Below are 19,699 nucleotides of genomic sequence, written 5' to 3' on the forward strand. Positions count from 1 at the left end.
TGGCATGTAGAAAACAGCAGTATATTCTATGAAACTATATTCTGTTAAAATTTACTCCATATGGAGTACATATCCTTCTCATAATCATATACTTTAAAAGGTATACATGGCTTGGCGACTATAGATTTCTAATAATCTGGACCACCTTAGTTAATGGGATATAAGGAAAGTTGTAAAAGGAAAGGTTTTTTCCCTCCTTTATTTTTACTGTTTGTGAAACTTCATGTGCTTATTTTTAAAGTTGCTTTGCCTTTAGTATTATCGCACCATTCCTCTTGAAAGAAAAACTATTTATAATAATAATAAAATTAAAATTACTACTCAGTAGTAACTACCAATATTATTCAAAAGACTGTTGCAATTCATAAGGCTTTCTCCCTAAAATTTCACAAACCTAGTAATAAGGCTGATGCCTCATGAAATGTTGATTCATCGTGAAATACTGTGACAAATTAATAGACCCACTGAGATATTTGTGGGGCTTGAAGAAGAAAAATTAGTCATTAAGGTGGAAGCTGCTTTGAGAAGTCTTTAAGGTTTAAAGAAATGACAAACATCCTTCCTATTTTAAAGGCTTCGAGGAACCAGCTCATTGTGTCTTGAAGGAACTGACTTAGATCTTAGAAACTGGACTCCTTGGGGTCCTTATCTGGCTCATCTTCCAGCTCCCCGTAGGGGGTCCAACCTTGTTTCACTCACCTTTTCCTGAGAAAATCTAGATATTGGTATCTGATGAATGTTTGCTGGGCAAAAAGGGCTCCTTATATGCAAAGAGCTGAAAGGCGATGTTTCCAGTACAGTTCGGTAATGATACTGAGCACACTTGATTATGAAAAGACTGCTTTCAGGCAGTGGTTTTCTATCATCTGTAAGCTGTGTAGGATGATGATCGTGAATGGAGAGTCTAATTTAACTGGTTTAAGGTGGGAGATACATATTTATATATACAGCTTGCCAGGCCATTCAGGGTTTCAGTCAGAACTAATTCTTACATTAGTGCTCATATGAATGGAACCGATTTTGCAGCTTTAAAGATTCTGTTTTTCAGTTTTGGAAATCTACTAAAAATGACTAATAAATGTAAATCTAAAAGAGACATTAAGTATTTCAGCATACACTAAGAGTTGCATATATTTTAGTACACAATTACTCTTCCCTCACTTTCTGAACCGTTTTTGACAGCTTTCTTAGCACTAATTTCATCATCACCCATTAAAATATAACATTTTTGCTTAAAGATTTACAAAAAATACATTCTAAAATCTAAATATGTGGTTTTATACTATATGTGTTTCTTCTTTCCATGTATTATTAAATTGTAAAGATATTATTGACTTTTTAAGTACTCTAATTTGTCTTTATAAGACACATTTCTCTATTATTAATAGAAGTGACACTCAACAAAACTCCCCCCCTAAAATATTCAGACCCTAGTATTTCATTAATATAAATCATTTTCCTTGATTACTTTCCTAATAGGTGATTAAAGATATTGGTTGCCAGGTGGCATAGCTACAAAATGATAAATGCATGGTATTTGCTTATGAAATTGATGCAAAAGCATTTTGGTTCTAATGCTCAATACAACTGTAAAGGAATAAATTTACTATTGTCATTAATTTAAATCCAGGAAATAGATGCTTCTGTCAACTGAAATGGCAAGTTCGTAAATATCCAGGTCCACTGAAGTGTTATAATTTGAGCATTGTTTTTTGTGAAAACATGAAAAACAGACTTTTATCCTATTCCTTGTGAAAAAGCAGGTTAATTACACTTCATAAGTAAGCAGACAGCTTTCACTGCACAAATAAAAGTCGGCTAAGGACACGTGAGCTTTCTGTAAAGAGAACTACCTTTTCCTAAACCCAGGTCATTACGGTAAGAGTATGTTAACAGTGCATAAGCATGCATCTCTATGAGTTAAATCTTTGCACCTCGTGATAGCTAATGGCAAAGCACAGTGGATTCCAATAAGACCAATCGAAGGCAACGAACAAAAATACCTTCTAAATAATACAAATGCACGGTTGAGTGTGTATGGGTATATTAAAACTGTCAGGAGAGAACCATAACTAATTTCACACATTAAATACCTATTTCACAGTTTACATAGCAGCTACCGTTGACCAAGTGGAATGCCCCTCTAATGTGCAAGTAGTAAAGGAAAGGTTATCGACACCAAAGCCTTGAAGCATTAGAAAAGCTGGACTTCTCCATCACCAGAAAACATATATAATGTATTTTGTATACATTATATACATATAATACATATACATATATAATACACATATATATATTTATATACATATATAATGTATAACGTCATCATAATGATGATAAAAGATGGGACTCAAGCCAATTCCAAGATCAACTCACAGTAACTCTGAACAATTTCTAATACATATCCATAATTTTGCTACTTCTCTTCTCAAAAAATCAGTTGTTCTTCCTACATAGAACAGATTGTCACCATTCAAGACAATTATAAAAATCATGGACCAAAAATCAGAAGAATTGACCTTCCCAGAGTTTTCGTACACCTCTTTAAATTTTTACTCTTATATTTTTGTTTATAATCTACAGCAGGATATATGTTGAGACTCAATAAAATTAGATGAATCCTAGGGTACTCTATTACAGCACAACACTAGACAAATTAAAATATTGGGCAAAAACACGTTTATTGTATGTCTATACACAGTGCATATGCAAAAGCCAACTCAGTTCTAAGAACGAGGTTTTAATTTGAGACAAAATTGGGTATTTTTAACACTGTGTACCATGATCAGCACACAAGTTAACAAATATTGCTTTGGTTATAATATGATAAAAACATCCACTTTAATCCATTTTAATACTGTACAAGGACATTTTCATAAACAGGAAATAAAATGTGAAGTCTAAGAACTGAGATAAAATCTTAACTTCTGATTCATATAACGAAAATGCCATTTTGAATAGTTTCCTCATATTTTAGAAGTTCCTTTTAGAGAGTTCTATGCCTGCAAAGGGCAAGTATATTCACTCCTACCCTGAAATTATATACAATAATGGAGCTAACTGTGAAATCACTCAGCAATAATTTTCTATACAGCAGAGCCCCAGAAAGCCTAAATTTACCAAAGTGTATTTAACAGTTAGGGATAAGAAACAAATATTATTTAATAGGACTTAGTACCCAGGCATTAAAATAAAATGGGAACATGTATGTGTTAAATTTAATCATTAACCACATAATCTGTGAAGTAGTAAATACTATGTGTACGGATGCAAAATCAGTAACTTGTCATTCACAATCGAATTCCTGTCAGTCTAAGTTCCTAGTATAGAAAAGTTTTGGTCCTCAAGTATTTTTTGGTGATTTCATTCAGAATCTACACCAATGTCCACTCCACAATTTGATGGCAAATGCTGTGTAATTAAGTAGCAGATTTGTGTCCCCTGAACGCAAGGCCTGAGGCAGGGCTGGTGGCATCTCCAAACTCGTGGTCTTCAAGCAAAAACCTTTTCAATAATTCTAAGGAACACCAGTTTCTGGTGTTGGCCCAGGTCACACACACCAACTGTCATTCCTTGGAAGAATTACATTGTCTCCAGCTTTTAGGAATTTGTTAAAAGTAGCTGTTCTCCAAATGCACCTTACAAGTTTCACTTTCAAAATCCTCATTTGTTCACAATGTGCTGTTTCTATCATAGAACCAATAATACTACCGTCTCTCTCTCTTTGGTTTATTAATTTGACAGTTCAAGTAAATGCATCAACTCTTAGTTATTAAGTTAATGAGGTGTCAAAGATGTTTGCATTCAGAAATTATTTACATTGAATAGAACCTCCAGAGTTGAATTATCTCTAGAGAAATATTAAATATTTGCTTGAGGACCTGTGATGCTGTCTCTTGTGATTTATAATCTTAGGGCACAGGCAAGAAGGCTGGTAGATGATCTGGGAAAGGAGAATTTTGTAAGCATATTTGGTAGAGGTGGTTATATGTATTGTTTGGTGAATTTGAGAGCTAATTTTGGGAATGTCAACCTGACCATCACACAATTCTACAAAGCAGTTATGTGCAACTCAGAATCAACACTTCTGGCTGAATTCTGAGCTCCATCGTTTCGATTAATCCAATCCCTCAACTTTGGAGATAATAACTTCTATAGCATCCCACTGTTCTTTCGAGGGTAGGATGAGATAATGCACGTGAAATGCTATATAAACTGTAAAGCACCCCAGAAATGCCAGCGGCCATTGGAGTGTAAAAATATACACTGAAAAGTATTTCCAATGATAACACTGATAAGCGTTTCTGTCGATGCTAACATCATGTAATAATATTTTTTCTGCCCCACAGTTTACTTTTTTGAAACCTTGACTAGTCAGAGAACCTCCCTATATTTTCATTTCTCTGTTAACAGTGTCATCTAACCTAATATTTAAAATTACATTGTTTCTATAAAACATATAAAAACCAGCTGTGGTGTAAAAAGAGCACTGCACTGGAAGCTAGAAACTTGTGAGTCTCACCCTAACCCTGCCGTATCAGGGGCATTATCGTGACACCATCTCTTCATCTCTATAATCCTCATCCTTTTCTATAAAATGGGGATGATGCCACTTCCTCACAAAAGTTCCACGAGGCTTAAATGAGATATGCCAGTTTTGTAAACTGTAAAGGACTTTAGAAATAGACTGTATTGTCTAATTACGTAATCGAGATTAGGAATAAGAAATCACAGTGTTAGAGATCAGACTGATAGTTAGATAGCAATCATAGCTAAAATACAAGTAGTATCAGTAATCTTTCCACTGGATGACTCGAAATGGGCTCAGAAGAATGTTAAAGTCACTCTGTTTATAAAAATTATTAATTGGCCTGGTCTACAACAGATGTTCAAGTGCTCAGAAGAAAGGAGTATTTCTTTAACCCTGATTGTTACAGGGTGAGAAAAGGAGCCATCACACACAGAAACAGCGGCGGGAATCTTCCTGTTAATTTCCACAAAGCCAGTGGGAGCCCAGGGGATTGAGGAAATGGTTACCTTTTTAGTGAGGTTGTCTATACATTGAGATGTATACAGATTACCCTAACCCCAAATATCTGAAGTCATTAATTTGACCAGGTTGTGCAATGTATCCTTCATCTGAAAATAAGCATTTTGTCATTTCTCCTTTATATGATCATATTTTCATGTGAGAAAATAAAACGCTTTTGGTGTATAAGCAGCATATTTGTGACTGAAATCTTCCATATCACGAAACAAGTAGGCTATTTTATCTCTTCATATTTTTTCTCTGATGACTCAAAGATATCCCTGAAAATGTTTTTTTGAAACCAGCCTGTAATATCTTAAAATTATTTCATACAGACATTAGTTATGGAATATATTTTAATATTTATATTAAAATAGGTTTAATATAGGTTAAACGTATAGGTTATAAGATTCCTAACTTTCTAATATTCCCTTTTTTTAGCTTATATTCCTAACAAAATAATCTACATCATAACAAGATTGATGGTTTTAAGAAAAAAACCTGTAAATTTAAATCTGTAACAGGGTCGCTCTGGATGCTGGGGCTTCGGGAAAGCACAGAAAATTTTGTGGATTTACTTTAAATGGGCTAAAAGACATGGAGAAATAAAAAGCTATTTCAGAGAGTAAACAGTTTGATTTTCCTAGTTTTAAAGGTCACATAAATTTATATTTTTGAGACTATGTGAAGTTTCAGGGTTCAGAAATACTCCCACAGCAGTGATGTCTGTGTCCCTTACCTCCACATAGACCAGATGCCACAGGCTTCCAAGAAAGTCAGTAAATTCAAATTTCTGAAAGTTCTGAGCAACACAAACAGAAAACACACACACACACACCGCTTTGTGCCCTAGAATAATAAAATAAGGATGCTTATGGTCTTCAGGAAATCTAGAGCAGACTGTATTTATTACCCATATTACATAACAATACAAATGTACCTAAAGAAAGGTCTGAGGTCACTGATGACAGCGCAAAAGGATGTGCATGGAGAATAGTTTAGAGAAAAATAAATTTCATGCGTAAACATGGTTTGAGGCCCCATGACTGAGCCATTTCTTCCCCAGACTCTACACATAGAAAGCGTAACGAAGCACCCTTGGGAGCGGATCCCCAAAGTCACAACCTTAGGGACCCTGCTTCCCTTTTCCCGGCACCAGGACCCTTCATGGCGGGGGGACGTTGCTGCCTATAGGAGGGAGGTGTCCCTGCCACTTTGCAACTGACCAGGCTTCCTCTGTGACACTGAGCACTCCATTCACAGGCAGACCAGCTGTCACGTGCAAAGTCTCGGAACAACCAGCCAGGAAACCCTGTGGAAAAAACCGGGGTTTATTTGTTTTCATCGTCTGGGGACTGGGTGTTACCCGAAGGTTTCAGAAGCTGTAGCACTGGGTGAGGTCACAGCACAGACATTACAAGAAAGAACTCTGGATGCAAATATCTCTGATCAAGGAAAACGCGAGTCTTTATCCAGACCTCATGCCCAGGTAGCCCTAGCAAAACAGTATTCACTGCAATAATCCTGACTGTCCAATCAATTTCCACCTGCCTTCACGTCCCAGAGACAGAAAATTAGGGAGATCAATGGAGATTAATACACTATCCTGGTTTTAATGATATAAATAACAAGAATCAAACTCAAATGATGACAAAGATGAATTTTGAGGGTATACAGAACAAAATGGAAGTTCTTTTGATACTGCTTACCATTTAAAAATATATTGTGAAGTTATATGCAAAGCAGAAATAGAGACACAGATGTAGAGAACAAACTTATGGATACCAAGGTGGGAAGGAGGGGTGGGATGAACTGGGAGATTGGGACTGACACATACCCACTACTATGTATACAATAGACAGCTAATGAGAACATACTGTATAGCACAGGGAACTAACTTTACTCAACGATCTGTGGTGACCTAAATGGAAAGGAAATCTAAAAAAGAGGGTATATATGTATACGTATAACTGATTCACTTTGCTGTACAGCAGAAACTAACACAACACTGTAAAGCAACTATACTCCAATAAAAATTTAAAAAAATAATAAAAATAAAAAATATATTGTGAAGCTATAAACAGTAGAAAATAAAGTCACCCTAGCAAACATTTTGGTAACAGAAACAGATGTTTTGAAACCAGAGCTTCCTCCGGCCAAGTAAGTTACCATAAATATTGGGGGTTTTTTCTCCTTTCTTTTTTTCTTTTCTTTTGTTGTTTGTTTGTCTTTGTTTTTATTTTGGCTATGCAAGCAAATAACTTATAGATCTTCTACAGGACTTTTTTTTTAAGTTGAAAGTTCCTTGACTGGCGGTGGGAAATCACTAGGCATAGCAATTTGGAGAACATTTGATGCCTCCATGTTATTCTAGAGAAAACTGGTAAGTACACCTTCAAAATTATAGCCACGGGAAACCAGGTAGCAAAACACTGCAAGGTCACTGCGCTAGATCTCTGCCACAGCACCAAAGCGGTCAAGCTGTCCAAAGTCACCACCTTTCAGCTGGGCTCCCACTCCAGGTAACGGGAGCAAGCGATGCAAGTAACAAAGCACAAAGCAAACGGAGGGAAGAGGCATCCTCACAAACACGTGTGCACAGGATACGCACTGCTAATTACCAAGACATCTCACTTCAGAGGAGCTGAAACCACTGACATGGGAAAGGGATTCTCTCCCAGAGACCCTGAATATTTAAGGTTGGGATGAATGAGTCCAGAATTACATTTCCAATATAATAATTTCAAAATATATTCCTCTTAGATTAAACCTTCATACCAAAACCTGTTATCTTAAAACATCAGGATGCCTCACCGGCCTTCAAAGTGCTCAAGGTGGTTTCTTGGTTGCTCATAGGTCAGGTGCCATCTTGAGAAGGACCGGGTTCCACTCAGGACGCCCAGGGCGCTGGCTGTTTAAACAGAGAACTGCACAGTCACCCAGCTGCACTGACCTACCCAAGCCCAGATCAGGGAGGACATATCCTGGAACACCCTGTCCCTGGATATTTCTGAAATGTTTAACTCAGAACAATAATGTGCACAGAGGTCTTGGTGAGGGAGAGGTGGTGAATCCATTTAGCTGTTCTAAAATCTAGCTGTGCATTAACCCGGACCACCAGCCACGCGCCCGGGCTGCGCCGTATCCCACCTCTGCCCCACCGTTCTTTTACCATGTTGTCCTTCAACACGTTATGCATTAGACAGATCATCACGCAGACACCGCTGCTGCTACTAAGCGTCTTCTCCATGAAACCACACGCAAGAAACGTCTTTCCGGTGTCCGTGTCAGGACAAATCAGTGAGCACTCCTACAACTGGTTTACTTTAGCGTTATGGATGCTATACATTTTTAACTAATGACATTTTTCTCAAAGCACATGTATTAGGATGTTTATGGTTAAATCTACAGCTGAAATGTCTATCTTGATTCTCTCTCACGGATCTTTTCTACACGTTTTTCACTGATTGCATATGGCTGTATTTTCACATTTGGTAGAAACGTTAAGTCACTTTTGGTACAAAGGTAGACTTTAAAGTGGGAATTAAAATAAAATTGAATGAATATGCCCAAACATTATTTAATATATTTATTGTAAACCCTGCTTTCATTAAAATATAGATTTTTCCATCCATCAATCTCAAAATATCTTTCCTGCCATGAGAAATAACTAAAATGCAATTGAAGTACAGATGTTAGCTTGTCTTGAGCTTAAACCACAGCATTCAGTAAACAGCAAATTATTGTACCTTACTTGGGAATCTTGCCAAAGAATGGAAAGCAAGTGAAAAAGGTTTCTCTTCTGGCAAAAACCAATATCACAAATCTGAGCTCCCAGACTTAATTCATTCAAAAACCCAGTAGGCCTTCACTCATAATTTTAGTCACAATCATAAGACAGTTTCTCTGGCATTCTACCCCACAGGACCACTGAAGATGCACATTGTAATCGAGCAAGTAAGGGTTGCTACAGACAAACATATTGGCATCAATAAGAATTGACAGGGAAAGGGACAGAGAAATTTAAAAGCACAAAAACAAACTAAACAAATTGGTTAAGGCTCTACATGCCCTCAACATTTTGATACTGTGAGTAGCTCTGAGAACACAACTGTCTTACCAGGCAACATAATAAACTGATGTTAAAACAATATCCAAAACTGGACAGCTACATGTAAAAGAATGAAATCAGACCACTCCTTAACACCATACACAAAAATAAACTCAAAATGGATTAAAGACCTAAATGTAAGGCCAGACAATATCAGACTCTTAGAGGAAAACATAGGCAGAACACTCTATGACATAAATCACAGCAAGATCCTTTTTCACCCACCTCCTAGAGAAATGGAAATAAAAACAAAAATAAACAAATGGGACCTAATGAAACTTCAAAGCTTTTGCACAGCAAAGGAAACCATAAACAAGGTGAAAAGACAACCCTCAGAATGGGAGAAAATATTTGCAAATGAAGCAACTGACAAAGGATTAATCTCCAAAGTTTACAAGCAGCTCATGCAGCTCAATATCAAAAAAAGAAACAACTTAATCCAAAAATGGGCAGAAGACCTAAATAGACATTTCTCCAAAGAAGATATACAGATTGCCAACAAACACATGAAAGAATGCTCAACATCATTAATCATTAGAGAAATGCAAATCAAAACTACAATGAGATATCATCTCACACCGGTCAGAATGGCCATCATCAAAAAATCTAGAAACAATAAATGCTGGAGAGGGTGCGGAGAAAAGGGAACGCTCTTGCACTGTTGGTGGGAATGTAAATTGATACAGCCACTATGGAGAACAGTATGGAGGTTCCTTAAAAAACTAAAAGTAGAACAACCATACGACCCAGCAATCCCACTCCTGGTCATATACCCTGAGAAAACCATAATTCAAAAAGAGTCATGTACCACAATGTTCATTGCAGCTCTATTTACAATAGCCAGGACATGGAAGCAACCTAAGTGTCCATCAACAGATGAATGGATAAAGAAGATGTGACACATATATACAATGGAATATTACTCAGCCATAAAAAGAAACGAAATTGAGTTATTTGTAGTGAGGTGAATGGACCTAGAGTCTGTAGTACAGAGTGAAGTAAGTCAGAAAGAGAAAAACAAATACCGTATGCTAACACATATATATGGAATCTAAAAAACAAAAAAAAAATGGTCATGAAGAACCTAGGGGCAATACGGGAATTAAGACGCAGACCTACTAGAGAATGGACCTGAGGATATGGGGAGGGGGAAGGGTAAGCTGGGACAAAGTGAGAGAGTGGCATGGACATATATACACTACCAAATGTAAAATAGATAGCTAGTGGGAAGCAGCCGCATAGCACAGGGAGATCAGCTCGGTGCTTTGTGACCCCCTAGAGGGGTGGGATAGGGAGGGTGGGAGGGAGGGAGATGCAAGAGGGAAGAGATATGGGGCTATATGTATATGTATAACTGATTCACTTTGTTAAAGCAGAAACTAACACACCATTGTAAAGCAATTATACTCCAATAAAGCTGTTAAAAACAAAAAACAAACAAACAAAAAAACAATATCCATTAGGCGACAACTAAACAAATGACTTTATGGCATATAAACTTTTATGAAAACAAGATGAAACACTCTTTTCTGCCTTCCTGCTTTAAAACAACAACAAGAAAGACAGTAAGCTTCAATTCTGATGAGAAATATTTTAATTAAGATAATATAAATGCATAGCATCAGTAACAAGGTGACTGGCAAATTGGCAGCATATTTGAAAACTCAGCCATCCAGGGATTTGAGGTTGAGTTTCCACAATTCCAAAATTAAGTCATTACTCATCAATACTAGGAAAAACAGAAACATGTAGTAACTGTTTATCAAAAACTGTTTTAGACTTATTGGGTATTAAAGTAAGGATTCATGCACTATAAATATTATTTATTTTCTCCCTTTGAATGTTATATTTTGACACTTTTTGAATGCAGTACAAAAAAAGGAAAATATAGTGTTAATTGCTCTTTGTATAATGTCCTATATACAGAGTGGCTAAATTGTCTTCCAAAGATTCTTTCCAAAGTTGATGTCTCTCAAGTAAGAACAAAGCAAAGCAAACAAAACTATCTTTTCTAGGGGACTGAGTATGTAACAGAATTAAATTATGAAATTAACAGATATTTGGTGAAAAAATTGAAACTGAGTACTGTTAGCACTGATATGTAAAATTTTCAGTGACATTGAATCTGAAAATTGAAATTACCTTTAACTCTTTCATGAAATGGTTAAATTGAATGTTATTTCAATAATGTTAAAAGCAATAATTTTTCACATGTGTTTTCTAATGCAGATTTTATAAATCCATAAATAAATCTTTAAATAATTTCTCCCAATAAATATGAGCACATTCAAGATTGATCAAATAACTTCAATGATCTTAACAGCATAAGATCATTACACTGCACCTATTTCCATATAAAGAAACCTATATTTTAGCTAAAATGCCTTCCTGATCACAGCAAGAAGGGGCTGGAGAAATGAATAGAATATACAAGAAATACCAAGATACTATACTAATTATAATCGTTCCAATGTTAAGAAAAAAATCAGAGTTTACCTTAAACTTTCCCCAAATACACAGAGGTTTATTTAATACGTACTTTAAATCAAATTAAAGGCTCATCTCCATTTTAAAATGAGTCAATTAGTAGTATCTCCCAAACTCAACCTCATTTTCTTTCTACCTGGCAAGACGGTAGCATTTAGTTTTAGGTAAAAATGGCTTATTATTCATATTCGAAATATAGTTTTAGAGAACTTGGATTAAGGTAATTGTTGCAACTGTATTTTAATGGCTAAATACTTATTTTTCAAATGAGAAATGCTCTATTACTCTTGCTTGGCTAGTTTGCATTTTCTACTGTGGGAAGGGGCCGAAACATTGAAAGACAACATCTTGCTAGCCTTTACAATTTTACTTTTTACTAAGAATTTCGACAGTTCTGTTTTGTTTTCCAAAGTGATGCACAAATAGTTTTGATGACAAAAAATTACACACACACACCCAAACACACACACACACACACACACACACACTTATCTTTGGGCCTGCTACCATCTCTGTTCAGTGTAATTATCATTTCATCACATTTGAGATCAAATATCCAGACGTGCTTTTAAGTCACAGAACACAAACAGCGTACCACCGCCATCGACCTTTGTAAAAGCAGCCAGGGCTGGTGGAGACTAAACACAGTGTGTTCAGAGATTCTGTACAGCAAACTCAATAGGCACGACTTCAAGTAAAAACTCCAAAGAGGGATTCTTCTCCTCAGGACAAAACCTGGGTTTCTCACCAGTCCTCTAAGGGCCTTCAGATTAAACCAATATTTTGGAGACTTTTAATTTGTGCTCAATTGTTGTATCACTTTCATGCCTTCACTGAATAGCTGAATACAGTAAAATCTCATAGACTAAAGCAAACCTTACACAGAGATTTCTAGAACTATGCGTCTGAGCTAGAATAAGACTAGCCTCTGAAATCAGAGCATCACAGCATATTGGTCAAAGAGATTTAACTTGTCAGGAAAAAACTAGTCTCTGTCAAGCCGTATGGAACAGAAACAAGCCCCGGCTGGCCCTCCAGGTGCAGTGAAATAATGCTGGCATGCTTTGTTATATTTGAATTTTCAGTCATTCCTAATCCATTTACCTATATCAATGTATCTAATCATTTATTTATCTTGTAGAGAGTTAAGCTTGGAAAGGATTTTATTTTCTACTATGACCTGCAATAACAGAGCTCACGAAAATATCAAATGGTAATTAATTTTTTTAAGCAACAGCATTCTGAAGCAGGTCTTCCCAGGCAGGGCCTGGGCCCTGGGGCCCACCTCCAGCGGGCCAGGGTCTCTGCTCACCCCAGCTAGCACCCACTGGCAGGGGCCCTGCCCTTCTCCCCCATTCCCGCACCATGGCTGGAGGACCTCGGGTTTATCCACTAACTGTGGAACAGAAATGGGTTACCTTCAGGTAGGCAGGACTTTTTCTACCACCGAAGGTCAAGTACTTTGCTTTTGTGATCTTTAAGGAAAGCTTTATAATCTGGGTTATGTGAGCCCTTTTACACGGTCTCTGATTAGACTCAGGAGATCAATATGCTCCTTAAGATTGTGTGTAAAGTTTTGTGTGCCTAAGTGTTTTTCTGGGGAGAGCACGTTGCATCCTCTACTTCTCTTAAGGGTCCATGATCTGTACCCAAATTAAGAGCAAAGGATTCACGAGTCTGGATGAAGGAGTGACTCAGCCTGGGACCTGCTATACTGCCCAGGTGCCTTCCCTCTAGCTCCCAGAATGATCCTCTCCTGCAGGGCCCCAGCCTCAGTGGAAGGCTTGAATTAAGACCCCTACTTAAGCTAGACACTCAGGAAAACCAGAAACCGTACTCAGGGAAAATGAACTTTGTGGTTACATACAGAGGGCAAGGGAATTCACATCAGAAAGCAATTTCGTGAGTTATCAAGACTCTAATAAAGCATATTTTTAAAAGGCTTGAATATCAATAGGCAAGAGAAATACTATGTACCGATGTGCTACTCTTCACTGACAAGTGCCTTGATTTCAAAGACATTTGCTAAAAGGGAAAGTACAGAAGAAGTAATAAATTTATATAACCTAAATAAGTTATGAGAAAACATAATCTTGAAATAAAAGTAAAACTTCAAAGTGGATAAAAAATTGTTCCAATTTGGACCTGCTTAGAAGTTAAGAGTAAGCTTCAAGGGCTAAGCATTCTCTAGAGAAAAAAAAAGGAGAGAGAAAGAAAAAAACACTGCAAGGCTAACAGCTTCCTGTTACAAAAAAAAACCCCTTCAAAAGCTATTAGTAAGTCTAAAATCTATGACAGATCTTATCCTATTGAGAACATGTTTGCTAGAACCCACCATCTGTTACTATCAATATGCCCCCTTTCTCTGAAGTCAGCTTTAAAATTTGTTCAGTGTTTAGAGTTTGTCAGAATTTATCTTCCAGGTCTTTAAAACGTATACAACTCATATAAAACCTCCTCTGAAACAACTAATTTAAATTAACTAGGCATTCAAAGTTCTTGGTTGCATTTCTGCAACAAATTGACCAACTCATTACATGATTAGGACAATTCCCTTCTTAATGACTAAAGATGGCCTATTTGAAGCAGGCTGTCCAAAAACTAAACCCATTTCATTAGCCTGCAATTTACAGGCAAGATAATTAAGTCTCCTTAATTATTGATATTATTACAAGATAATTGCTAGTTCTTTCATTGATCCCTCTATGTTGTAATTTGACGTGCTTCTTCCCAATCTCCCTGGCCTTAGAAAATTGAGAAGAACAGAAAGTATTTATTTTATTTATTAAAAGTGTCTGTGGATTATCTGGAGGAGTATAGGGAAGAATATATACTTGCTGTTCACTGAGATTTTCATCTTTGTTTCCCAAATCCTTCCTCCACTCCCCTGACAGAGCTCTCCTCAGGAACATTCCCAGACGGCACTTGAAAATGAGAACATCTCCTTTTCCTGCAGAGCTTTCCAACCACGCACAACGACTTAACTGCACCACGTAAAGTCAGAAAGTTGGGAGAGACCTGAGCGGACCATCTTCTGCCCGACGGAGAATCACTTTACTCATAAAGCCACTGCCCTCCTACGTGCATGTGTAGAGACTGTAAGTCACTCAGAGCGGGACACAGGAGACCACCACGCTGTTCACCCTTCATCGCTCACACACAGCGTGGGAGCGGAACCATCCCGGCCTCAGGCTTCCCCTAAGGGTGGCTTGTCCGTCACCCGGACCCACGAATGATGACCATGAACACAGGATTCACCATCTTCCTCAGCGAGGGACGGTCAGCCACCCTGCAAGCACGCAGCTCAATTTGCAATCAGATCCTTCTGTTCTCCCCAAAGCAACACGTACTGTGTCTAGACTCATGGACGGGAACTAGCCCAGGACAGGCAGCGACAACTGCTTCTTCACACTTTCTCAAGGGGGAGGTGGCTGGAAGCTGCTCTTCCGGTTGCCTCTGGTCTTTGGATCCTAAGCTTGCCCTCAGCAGAAGGGGACCTCGTGAAAGTCCTCTGCTGAGAAGAGCAGGCGGAAGCTGCCCTCCGAGCACACGCTCTGCCTGCGAGGGAGGATGGCCCGCATCCCTGGCAGGCGTCCAGAACCCGCACCTCTGCATCAGCACCGCATTGCTGCCGCGGGACCGCGGCGCCTCCTGCCCCTCCCCACCCCGGGCGGCAGTCTGCCAGCAGGTGCCCTCAGGACACTGCGAACTCCTCAACGCCCATGGGGCAAAAGACTCTCAACGGAGCCCAGAGATTTACCAGTTTAATTCAAAAAAGCCATAAGCTGCCTTTCAGAAAAGCCTCAGCTGCTAAAACCCTGTGAAGGGACGGAAAGGCCAAAAGAGCTCTATGGTCCCCCTTTAGTAAGAAGACTGTATCCCTTTAAAACCTTAACAGTAAGCTCTCCTTCTGCACAGACATCACCATCAGACGATCTTGAGCGCCTGAAAAATGTGATTCCATCCCTACTGAGAAGACCAGCAGAGTCTTTATCAAACTGGCAGATGGAAACGGGGACCAGGAGGGCTTGCTCTGTCGTCCAAGGCCACACACCCGAATCTGCCACACCCAAAGCACTGCCTTGCCCTTTCCTTCTTTCTGTCTGGGCTCTCTGGTCCCCTTATTCGAGCAGGTTTCCCTTCAGTCCACAGCTTAACGTCCCATAAAAACATAGGTATTTCCACGACGTGCTCTAAAATCAGGGCTGTCGGTCACGGGAAACCTGGCCTCAGCAGTCTTTGTCTAAACACTTCGAAATAACAATCTACAGACAAACTTACAACTTTCTGTTTTTAAGAAGATTAAACTATGAAGCGTTCTGATTTCAGTAAAATTCGGTAAACAGGGAAAACAACTGCCTTGGGTCAATCAGAAAGGAAAATACATACTTTCTGAATTAACTGTCTGTTGTACATATATCAAGTCGAGAGTTAAATACTAAACTGTAGACAATGAAATGTACACTTCAGATATTCATTTAAAACATGAAAATAACTTCATACAATGCAACTAGAGGATTACCACTGCGTTTCAAAATGATAATATATCTGTGTAATTTCCATGTTCAAAGCAAAATATTCCTTATTCTCTGCTGATAGAATCTAAATGAAGCATTTTAATATCTTACTCTTTTGGATAATTAAACAAATATTCTGTTAATTTTACATTTATGCACAAGATTAATATTAGTTTAGTTTACCTGTTCTTGAATGCAATGTATGAAGGAGTAGAAGCTGCAGAAATCCAGAAAACATAACCGCAGCGTCAGAGGAGTTAAACAGAGGCTGCTGGCATCAGATCACTAAACTCTAGCTAGCAATGGCAGCAAATTCACAACACAATAAGTAATCCACGGAAGTGCAAAAGAAATGTTAAATAACAGCCCCTGCGGTCCTTGCATTCTAAACCAACACCAAAAAAAAAAACCCAAAAAGCCTGCAGTGTCCAACATTATACAACGGTGACACTAAACAAGGCCATAAGTGCTGCTGTCATCAGAACAGATCTCTGCAGTGTGCAGATTCTCACTGATTACCGCATTACTGATCTATAGTGCTCTGTGCTATGCTAAAGAGGTCCCCACCCTAGCAAACACCAAAGCTCCAGGAGGTCCGTGATTAACCGTTTCCTGAAACAATGCACAGACCATGCTACCTTCCTTCAGGCAGAGACTTGAAACGCAGCGGTGATGGGTGAAACCCATCGTTCCCTCTTCAGTCTCCCTACCTGAGACCTTACTCAGCCCAAGGACAAAGGGCAGAAGGAAGCGTAAGCCAGGAGTGCGTGAGCAAGGGCCGGGAGTAGGACACAGAGCTTTGCCCAGCTGTGCCAGACGGCCAGCCGGGAGCTCACGGGGGATCGTCTCCAGGGGGCAAAAGGACAACCCAAACCGGTGTAGCCGGGATCGAGGGGAATGGGGTGGGCTCACAGCTCCGGTATTTTTAAAGATGCAGGTCTCTGATGACTGTGCAATCACAACTCACCGTCCACTAGACTTTCCTCACTGAGACGAGATCACCGTCTTCTCAGCAGTTCCCCAACATTTCTTGATCCCCCTGGACCATATACCACAGAACTGCTGCTTTGTAATGATGTCACTGCTCCAATGTCATGTTTATCATGGTATATCATTCGGTTTCCAGAAACAACGAACTTCTCTAGTCTAATCCACTAGGGACTATCATTGAAAAGTCGGGGCAGACTGCTTCTAGTTTGTTTTAGAAGATGAAATGATCAAATGCTAATAGAGAATTAAGACCCAGGTTTCGTTGATTTAAACTAAATGCACTGTGTTTACTTAAATTATAGATACTGGGGGCTTCCCTGGTGGCACAGTGGTTGAGAATCTGCCTGCCAATGCAGGGGACACGGGTTCGAGCCCTGGTCTGGGAAGATTCCACGTGCCGCGGAGCAACTGGGCCCGTGAGCCACAACTACTGAGCCTGCGCGTCTGGAGCCTGTGCTCCGCAACAAGAAAGGCCGCGATAGTGAGAGGCCCGCGCACCGCGATGAAGACTGGTCCCCGCTCGCCGCAACTAGAGAAAGCCCTCACACAGAAACGAAGACCCAACACAGCCAAAAATAAATAAATAAATAAATAAATAAATAATTTAAAAAAATTATAGATACTGGTCAAAAAAAATTACCAGATAAGGCAAACACTAATACTGAACTACGGCTCACTCGTCGTCACCAAAGCAAGCGCAAAATATCAGCCTGAAACAAATGGACTAATGCGAACATTGTTTTCTCCTCTTAAAAAAACAGATTTGGGATCTCTACTTAGAATCTTTATTTTTTTTTCTTTACCCCAAACTTCCAAGTATGCTTTCATAAACTGGCTTGAATAAAAAATTGGCCACATGGTTGCTGGTTGAAAAGAGAAAGGGAAATAAACATTAGGTGAATGAATCTCTGTCAAATCGTGTGATAAATAGGCATGTGAATGGTATTCATTTATTTTTCACAGGCATAAGGCAAAGTCAATATTATTTACCCCATATTACAGATGAGGCTCAGAGAAGCCAGTCAACTTGCCCAAGGTCCGTGGTTTAGGACTAGCAGAGCTGGAATTTGAACTTGGCTTCGTGTGACTGGGAGGCCCAGTTTTCCATGACACCTGGTAGGTACGAGCTGCTGTGATTATATCCGTAGGTCACCTCAAAGTTGTGCCACCTTTTGTGAAAGTGCCAGTGATTTGGTGGGGAAACCGGTGAGGCCGGCGGGGCCGACATTCATCCACCTCCACGTGCCACATGTGGGGCCGGTGACGATCCTCCAGACAGGTTTACGGGGCGAAACTTACAGGGCTTGGATTGGTTTCTTCCACTGTGCCTCTGTCATCAAGACGCACAAACAGCAGGGTCTAGAGACGGACGAATACCAAGGAGAACCAGTGGAAGGAGAGTCAAAACCTTCAACAACCAATGTACCCAAGTCCGCCCCGCTGAGGCTGGCACCGCAGAGTTTGATTCAAGGGAAATATAAGAGTCTGTGATCTTATACGCTTATGTAGGCAACGGAATTAAAACACTTACTTACACCACATGTGGCTATCGTCGTGCCTGACTTTTGAGAGATTTCTTTTTCGTATTTCTCTTCTCCTATTTCTTTTTTCCCTCATTTAGCACCTGGAATGGGCTTGTTCCAAATGATAAAATCATTTGAATGCTAGTCATCTAATATCTACCTCTCATTCCATCTTGTACATTTATGTTAATTTGCTGTAACTATCTTGAGTCCCCTACATGGTAACAAATTTTATTTCTAACCAAAGATGTTTGATAAACCAAGTAAGGTCTCTGAAATGGTACACACAGCTTTCCTAATTACAGATTCGAAATAGAACCTCAAAATTAGGAGGGGCTAAGGTTGACCTTGTTTTAAAGGACCTTTCACTCATATCTGGGTACCACATACTCCAAGATCCAATGAATGGGTAATGAGTGTCCTTCACGGAGGCCACTGTCCACGTGTAAGTAGGAAAAAGAATCCTATCTTCATCCGTCAATTCAGAAATTTATGTTAACAATATTTATTCATTGAAAACATTTCTACCACTCTGTCCCTTTTGCACCACGCGTATCCCTCTCTGGGGTACGTGTTTCCTAGCCTGCCACTCAGCTGTGACACCACTGCCACCCCAAAGACCAGCAGACTAATTTCTCTTAGGAGAGAACATACAAGACCTAACATCGACCGCAATGGTGAGCTTGCTTCACATATACCATCAACCTATGGCGCTGTGGTCAGCATCAAGGCCTATGCTCGTGGAAAGGCTTCAGCTCTTTCACAAGCACTCAGGACCCATTACTTGGAAAAAGTGACACAAACTTCCTACTTGGGGACTGATTTCCTGCTAATAATGACTCCAACTTATGTCTTTCTCATTCTTTGTTTGAACAGGCGATCGCAAAGCACAGAAAACGTTGACTACAAACAAAAGTCATGCACACAATTAAACAACTAGTTATTGTTTCCCCTTATTTTCAGAGCACAGTGACATTTAATATTTACATGTTTCTGGACCTAGCTATTATGCAAGAAAACAAATCACAAATTTGATTAATCA

The 19,699-nt window shown here is 39.1% G+C and overlaps 1 protein-coding gene across 49 annotated transcripts in view; it reads right to left on the minus strand.

Moving 5' to 3' along the window:
- Positions 1-19,699, minus strand: part of RIMS1 (regulating synaptic membrane exocytosis 1) — a 474,848-nt gene that overhangs the window by 172,368 nt on the left and 282,781 nt on the right. The gene's annotated exons all lie outside the window — the stretch shown is intronic.

Source organism: Balaenoptera musculus, chromosome 12 (genome assembly GCF_009873245.2).
Source record: "Balaenoptera musculus isolate JJ_BM4_2016_0621 chromosome 12, mBalMus1.pri.v3, whole genome shotgun sequence".
Taxonomy (NCBI): Eukaryota; Metazoa; Chordata; class Mammalia; order Artiodactyla; family Balaenopteridae; genus Balaenoptera; species Balaenoptera musculus.